The following is an 8,185-nucleotide window of genomic DNA, read 5'->3' as shown; positions in this document are numbered from 1 at the left end:
AAAATAGCACAATTCATCCAGCTGTCTAACCGCTACGCACATACATAGTTACCGGAGAGAGAAGCACCATCTGGGTTTTCAAAGCTGGGGGACTCAATGGTTACTCAGAGTCTCCATCTGGCCAGATCACACAATTCTTCCTATAAGTGAGCCCCAAAGCAAAATCTGACACTAAGGTATATATAGCCTTCTCAAGGGTCAGAAGGTATCACAACCTTTGTGACCCATTGCCTAATTACAAAGTAACAAAAGGTGTGTTGAAAACCAAGCCTCCCCTAAGCAGGCTTTCCTTGTTGGGCTCCAAGTGAGGCCCATTAAGGGGCAGGGAAGATCTTTAAATTCCCTTACCATTTGCAAGGGCATTTAAAGGCCGTTGGCAAGGTTCACATATGAGTCTCCTCTATGTGTTAAATACCCCATACATGGGATGACATCAAAAAATTTTCAAGCTTTAAATGTTTAAATAAGTTTATGCACTAAAAAGTGGCCCATACCGTGCCCTACAGAATGGCTGCCTGCTGACCTATCCCTTCCTTGGGCTAGGTCACACACCTCATGCTTTCACCTGGGTAGCTGTTTTTATGATATCTCCCTTTTAAGATACTTGGAACAAGGAAGAAGGTATAGGAGCCACCTTCTCCATTAGAAAGAAATTGCCAATCCCAGTGACCATAGATAAGTGGAGAACAGCATCCAGAAGTTAATGAACAGAACAACCTAAATGTGACAAGTACCAGACTGGGCTCTGGCTGGAAGGAAACCAGTATGACTGGATGTTCTTGAGAAAAGAAAGAGAGTATGAGGCGGCTAGGTGGTGCAGTGAATAGAGCACCAGCCCTGGAGTCAGGAGGACCTGAGTTCAAATCCAACCTCGGACACCTAACACAAAAACTAGCTATGTGACCTTGGGCAAGTCATTTAACCCCAATTGCCCTCCAAAAAGCAAAAAAAAAAAAAAAAAAGGAGATAGAGAGTAGTCCAAGGCAAAGAAATCAATGATGATAAGAATGCATAAAATCTTTAACGAAAACAAAATTACATAAACACACACACACATTTGTTCTGGACCTGTGACTTCAGGTGCTAGCTGGGTATCATAGTGGATGGAGTATTAGGCTTGGAAGCAAGAAGACCTGAGTTCAAATTCAGTCCGAAACACTAACTGGAAGGGCAGCCCTGGGCAAGTCACTTAACTTTTCTCTGCTTCATTTTCCTTAACTATAAACTGAACATAATAATGCTGACCTCCCAGTATGGTTGTTAAGATCAGATATCTGTAAAGCACTTAGTGCAGTAGGTGGTACATAATAGATGTTAAATAAATGCTTGTTTTCTTCCTTCCCAGTATAGAAATTCTCTCTACATTTGTGGATAGGCATATACCATTCTCTTTTCCACAGTGTGACTTTCCCCATCTCAGGTGTCAATGTATCATGAGCCAGCATAAGAAATTGAATGGGAATTTGGGAGGAGTTTTGAAAAAGCCACAGATGACAAGTGAAGGTCAGAAGATGACACAGGAAAAGTTTAGAAATTCAGAAATGCAGGATTGTTATTTTTTAAAAAGGCATTCCAGTAGACCTCTGGCATCATATAAGAAAAGGTTAAGTCCTTATATGATTTCCTAAAGGAAAATGAAGGTGAAGGGTCTACCCCTATGAATTCTCCAGATTTCAGTTGCACTGAGCCCCTAACCTCCATGATATGGAAGGCATAACTGTAGTCTATAATATATAGTCTTATATCAAGGGCTCTTAACCTTTTTTTGTATTATGAATTCCTGGCAATCTAATAAAGTCTGGACCTTTGCTCAGAATAATTTTTAAATGCATAAAAATAAAAAAAAATTATTACAGTGGAAACAAATTACATCAAAATATAGCTCTCAAAATATTTTTAAAACAAGTTTTATGGGCTCCAGGTTGAGAATTCCTATGATTTAGAAATTCACCTGGGGGGTGTAAGGATGTGACTTGACTAAAGTCTTCTAGACTATGTTGGAGACAGAACCTGAGCCCAAGTCATCTCTGCTCCAGGACTAGCCACCAATCAGACTGCCTGTCCTCCCACAGAAATAGCAACTTTTCAAAGAGATCCTACTTTATTCAAACTATTAAGAAAGCTTTATCTAGGGGGCTGGCAGAGTGGAGAAAGATCATTGGTCGAAGATTTAGCTTGCACCATTAAGCTCCTTGGATAGGAATGGTACTCTGCAGATGGCCTCAGAATGCCTGGCCAGCTACCTACACAGAAGAGACACTCCATAAAGTTTGCATAAAATAACTGAGAAAAACTAAAGTTTTTAATACAAAGTGGGAGGAAGATGTAGCTCCCAGAGTCTTTGATCCTCCATGTATTCACTCTCTTTTCTCCCTCCATCCTCACCATAGAAAACACCACTGAATTTGGATTCCTCTTTAAGGCAGTCATTTTATTTCCTCTTTGCCTGTGCTTATTCCTTCCATTTTGAAAGAACGTCTTTTTCAGTGATGACGTTTTTTTTTCCTATTCTCTGTGTTTCTGGTCCATTCTTCCAGTCTCTGGGGCAACTGAATATTCTGCCTTAGATCAATCAGAGCTCCCCTGGCAGTGATGCCTGGTTTCTTTCTGAAGGTTGAATGAAGGATCTTTTGTAATTCTTCAAAGACAATGAATTTTTAATGTCTTCTCAAGATTTATATGTGTGAGGGCGAGCCAGGGGTTTCTAACAAGCCATGGAGTCATAGAATGTCAGAGATAGAAGGGAACGCAGAGGTCACCTAGGCCAGACTTCCACCCATTACAGGAACCCCTTTTATAATATCCTGGAGGAGTCATCGTCCAGCCTCTGCTTGAGCCCCTCCAGGAACTGGGAAGCAGTCCACTCTACTTCTGGCTCTCTCGATTAGGACATTTTTTCTTATTTGGAATTGAAATCTGCCTTCCTAAAACTTCCCTGTAGCATGGTGTGCCCACATCTAAGAAGGTGCTGTGCTCTATGAGCAAAGCAGAATTGAAACAGCTCAAAGGAAACGCAGGAGGTGCAAATTTAGAGAATCCACCCCAAATGTTCACAGGGACTATTTGTGCCCAACTTGTGGTAGAGCATCCCAGACTCTTATTATTGGTCTGATCAGCCACAGTCGGACACACCGAAACTCGGCTCTAGCACAGTGAGGTCGCTTGGTCCTCTCCAAGAACGAAAGACAACAAGCAGCCATGGGGCCAGTCAAAGCAAACATGCTTCCTCTTCTGTGTCATAATCCTTCAGATGTCTAAAGAAAGGGGTCCTCTTCCCTACCCTTAACCTCATGTTAGTGTTTTCTTCTCCATGCTAATTGCTCCCGGTTCCCAGGGCCATAACTAACCAGCACAAGGTACCAGGGATTTTTTTTGCCTAGCACCAAAACATTGTGGTAAGAGAGATAAATGTTCAGGACTAGTTTCCGTCCGGTGGTATTCCTAACGGGTTAAAGGACCAGCAGAGGAGTGCCACTTAGACAATGTGCTCTTTTCTTCTATGTCGGTGTTCTGGAAGGAGAAGGAGGGAAGCCCCTCCAGGTGTGGGCTGCTACCTCTCTTCCCTGTTTGTCACACTACCGGGACTTGCCTTCTCTTACAGCTTTGTCCATCTGTGATTGACCAGGGCAGACGCCCCTTGAACCACCTGGCTCATGACCCTGAAACTTGTTAAATACCCAGGATCAGGAACAATGATGTTGCATGCCAGCCTTGGGGTGTCTTGGGATCCCTGTCTTCTTCCACCACAGCTGTATTTGCCCCAGGTGTCATAATTCGTGGTTATGGCTCTGGCAGTTCCTTCAGCTAATCCTCAACAACTTCCTTTTTCTAGCTAAGGGGAACTACCTTGTGAAGATTAGATTGGATTGAGTTGACTCCTCACTGGCCAGAGTATCACCCAGACACTTTCCTCAAAGGCAGAATGCCAGTTACTTCAGAGTTTGCAGTAGATAGGATTCTCTACATTTCCTTCCAAAGGGACAAAGAATCATAGAAAACCAGAGACAGATAATAAGCATAGATCCATAAGGCAAGAGAGGGGCAAATGTGGTTACCTATGTTATTCTATCCAGTATTCCCTTTTGCAAACTCTTAAATCTTGGGGGCAGCTAGGTGGCACAGTGAATAGAGCACTGGCCCTGGAGTCAGGAGGACCTGAGTTCAAATACAGCCTCAGACACTTAATATTTACTAGCTGTGTGACCTTGGGCAAAAGTCACTTAACCCCAATTGCCCTGCCCTCCCCCCTCCAAAAAGAAAAAAAAACTCCTAAGTCTTAACAGGATGTGGAGGTAGAGGGTACAAACTATAAGTGTTTCCCTATTGCCTGCTGTGTAGACTATAGGTCCCTGAGTGTAAAAATGCCCCCCCCCAACTACTTATCCCCTTTGTAGCACTTTGGAAAGGACCAACTGAAAGTTTACAAAAGGTATTATTATAAATTTTGACACTTTCTGTAAAATAAGACCCTGGCTGTCCACTTGATAGTGTGGATGGAGTTATTGACAAGCACCGGGTTTTGGCCTTGGTGTAAAGTCACCTAAATACTTAGAAATTGCCTAAACATGTAACCATTCATCAATTCCTTCAACAAACTGTTAAATACCCAACACTTGCACAACCCAAGTTGTGCAAAGCCCTTTAGCAGCCTCTGGGGAAGTCAAGACAATCAGAAAGATTTGACCCTTGCCCTGGAAAAGCTCTCAATGTAGTAGGAAAGATGTGATATTTACAAATTAGAATATGAGAAGTCCGTAGAAGTACAAAATTCTGTGAAAGGTCTGTGATGGAAGAAATTGAATTCTGCTGGGAGGATCAGGAAAGATTTAGAAAGGGAGTGGCACCTGAATTAGACCCTACAGGGGAAAAAAGGACCTTCAATAGAAATAACCCAAGAGAACATTCTAGATGTAGAATATGGTATAGCAAAGGCCCAGAGGAATGAATGAAAAGCACTTATTAATGCTTAGTATGTACCAAATACTTCACTGGGAATATAGATTAAAGAAAAAAAGACTGGGGAAGGCTAGGTTGCACAGTGAATAGAGCACTGGCCCTGCAGTCAGGAGGACCTGAGTTCAAATCCAGCCTTGGACACCTATCACTTACTAGCCATGTGACCTTGGGCAAGTCACCCAACCCCAACTGCCCTGCATTCCCCCCTCCAAAAACAAAAGACAAAGCAGTCCTTGACCTCAAAGAGTTTACATTCTAATAGAAGATGACAACATGTATGGCAACCAGGGAAGAGTATTTTGGCCCAGGAAGTCACAGGGCTAGTGAGTGGAGTCACAGAGCAGTTATCCCTGCCTTCAAGGAACTGACTTCTAACAGGAAGATAATGTGTACATGTAAGTATATTTTAAACATACAAAATAAATGCAAGGCAGTTCTAGTGAGGAAGATATCAGGCATAGAAGAATTCAGAAAAAGGAGGGAGATGTCAGACAAGAAGAGTGACTGGAGCAGAGACAGACTATGGCACGAAAAGGTCAGAAATTCAGAGAGATTTGGGGGCTTTCTACAGTATATGCAGAGGAAAATGTAGTAGAAAAAGTAGTGGAAAATAATGCCAGATTGTAGAGAGCCTTGAATGCCAAGCTAAGAAGTTTGGGCTTTGTCCTACAGGCAGCAGGGAACCATTGAAGGTGTCTGAGCAGGGGGTATAATGCAATGAATTACTTGAATTACTAGGTGTAAAGTAAATCACTCCTAAAGATTTCTGAGCAAAAAAAGTCAACATGACCATACTTATGCATAAGGACAGGAGTATGCTAGAGCTAGGTCATACCAGCACAGGAGAGCTGATGATTAAATATTCAGTGTGAGCATTTATACTCAGCAAACACTACAGATGGGGGGGGAGGCCTTGAGTTTTATTGTTTTGTTGATTGTCAAGACTTAAAGTGATGGGGGAAAATGTTAATGATGCAGATTAACCTTTAAAGTGTGTCTCGCAAACTTGGGGAGAGGGATGGAGAGAAAACCAGTTGTTAAACAACACTTGCCCAGGGTCACACAGCTAGTGAGTGTCTGAGGCAAGATAAAACCCTGGGGCATTCCGGACTCCAAGTAAGCATCATTCCCCACTGCTGCCTAGCTGCCTTGCTCTGGTGGCCATATGAAGGGAAGATTGGCAGAGCCAAAGAACAAAGGTAGGAAGATCCCTGAGTGGGCCATAGCAATAGTCCAAGGGGGTATTGATGCTATCAGCGAGACACAGATGGTGCCTTGTATTAAATGATACAAGGTGTGTAGTTCTTTATTCCAAGACTCAAAGGTGGGAGACAGGTAAGCAGACACTATGCATCACTGCTGACACTTAAGAGCCCACCAGAGGGCGCTCTGGACCTCACTTGCTTCAGGACCATTTGGGGAGAAGCAGCAAGTCACTTAATTGCCCGATTGCCCTGACTTCCTGCCTCCAAAAAATAAAAATAAAAAAATCTGTGAAAACTGAGGGCCTAGAATCATAACTTCTCAGAGCAGGAAGCCCCCTCATTTATATCACTGCCCAATATAAATGGCATTTTCAAGCACAGGAATAGACAGGTAATGGACATGCATTTATTAAGCGCCTACTATGTACCAGGCACTTTGCCAAGGGCTTTACAAATGTTATTTATTTAATCCTCACAACAACTCGGAGAGGTAGGTGCTACAACTAGGTCCCAATTTTACAGTTGAGGAAAATGAGGCAGACAATGACTTGCCCAGGGCCACACAGCTAGTAAGTATCTCTGGTAGGACTTGAATTCAGATCTTCCTGACTCTAGGCCCCAAACTTCATTCTCTGTGCCACTAGCTTCCCCTAGCATCACCTGGGTATTAGTTCTGACTATACTTTTGGCAAGTCACTTCTCTTGAGGAGATAGGCCGAGATAATTCCTAGTTTAACATTCTACGTTCTAAAGTTCCTTTCAACCCTGACTGCTGTGCTCAGAGTGCTAACATTCTGTTTTCTGTATTCTAAAGTCCCTTCTGGGTGATCTTTCTAGAATTCTATAAATCCCTAAAATGTAGAATCTGCTTAACCTGATACAGATCCTGGCAACAGCCTAATCTACCCTTTTACACCCAATCTAAATAAATTAAGCAATTTTAGAGCAAGCTTAGAAAAGTACAGGTTCCAGACTATAGAGAACCAAAAGGAGAATTTTTTAATAACCATGAGGCCTCATTCTGTCTGAAAGTCAACTTAAAATATGTGGTCCTCCTTTTACATGGCAAATAAAACTAGAAAAATCACCACATTGGGGAGTCTTGGGGAAATGCTAGAATGGGAATGTGAGGGGAAAGGAGACAAGGTTTCTCACAAATCTGAACTCCAAAGTCTATAGGACGAACAGAATGTGTGTGTGTGTGTGTGTCTGTGTCTGTGTGTGTGTAAAGAGGGGAAGATTGTTCTTAGTGTCCTCTGTTACTCAAAAAGTCAGTTATTCAAGTTAGAAATTCTACATAGATAGTCTCTGCCACGATTAGAATCCGAATAAAAGTGCCCTCAACTTAGTCAAGACACTAGAAACTTTGGCACTGCTTTTGCCTTACTCTTGACTACCTATGGAAGAGAAAGAACATCTAAGACAGATTCCAGGTTACACTCACATCCAGTCTATAGGTAAGAAAGAGTAGTTGTGTTAAAAAAAAAAAAAACATTTCTTTACCCTCTACTGTCCTATAACAGGGAGACCGAGAACACAATATCACACAGAGAGCCATGGAAAGAGGCATGGGGGATATAAGCAAGCTATAACCTATAACCAATGAGGAACTTCAAAGACCAGGAGTAAAGGCATTCATTAGGGAGATGGCAGCATTGGGAGTTACTTCCTTCTGCTCGACGTCATTCCTGGATTTGAGAAGGGTGCTCAGACAGAAGAGAAGCTGCCATTTGGCAGGTGGACAGCTCCAGGGCAAGAGACTGTTCCCTGATTCAAGATGGGGATCGTTACAGAGGAGAAGATGGATGGCCGCGTGGCAAGTGGACAGCTCCACTGCTCTGCAGGTATCCTCAGGCTGGTGAGAGAAACTAAAGAAAATCTTCAAAACATTGGGTGGACTCTCAGTTGGAAACTTCTGGGAGAACATGGAAATGTAGTATGGGAGAGGCAGGCATGGATAGATTGTGGTCTGTATTATGGGAGAGAAAATATTCCAATCAATGAGATCACAGATCCACTTATGA

Source organism: Petaurus breviceps, unplaced genomic scaffold, assembly GCF_028583685.1.
Source record: "Petaurus breviceps papuanus isolate PSGF00001 unplaced genomic scaffold, PetGlider_PUasm1.0 551, whole genome shotgun sequence".
NCBI classification, from domain to species: Eukaryota; Metazoa; Chordata; class Mammalia; order Diprotodontia; family Petauridae; genus Petaurus; species Petaurus breviceps.
The sequence above is the reverse complement of the archived record's forward strand: the minus strand, read 5'-3'. Positions refer to the sequence as shown.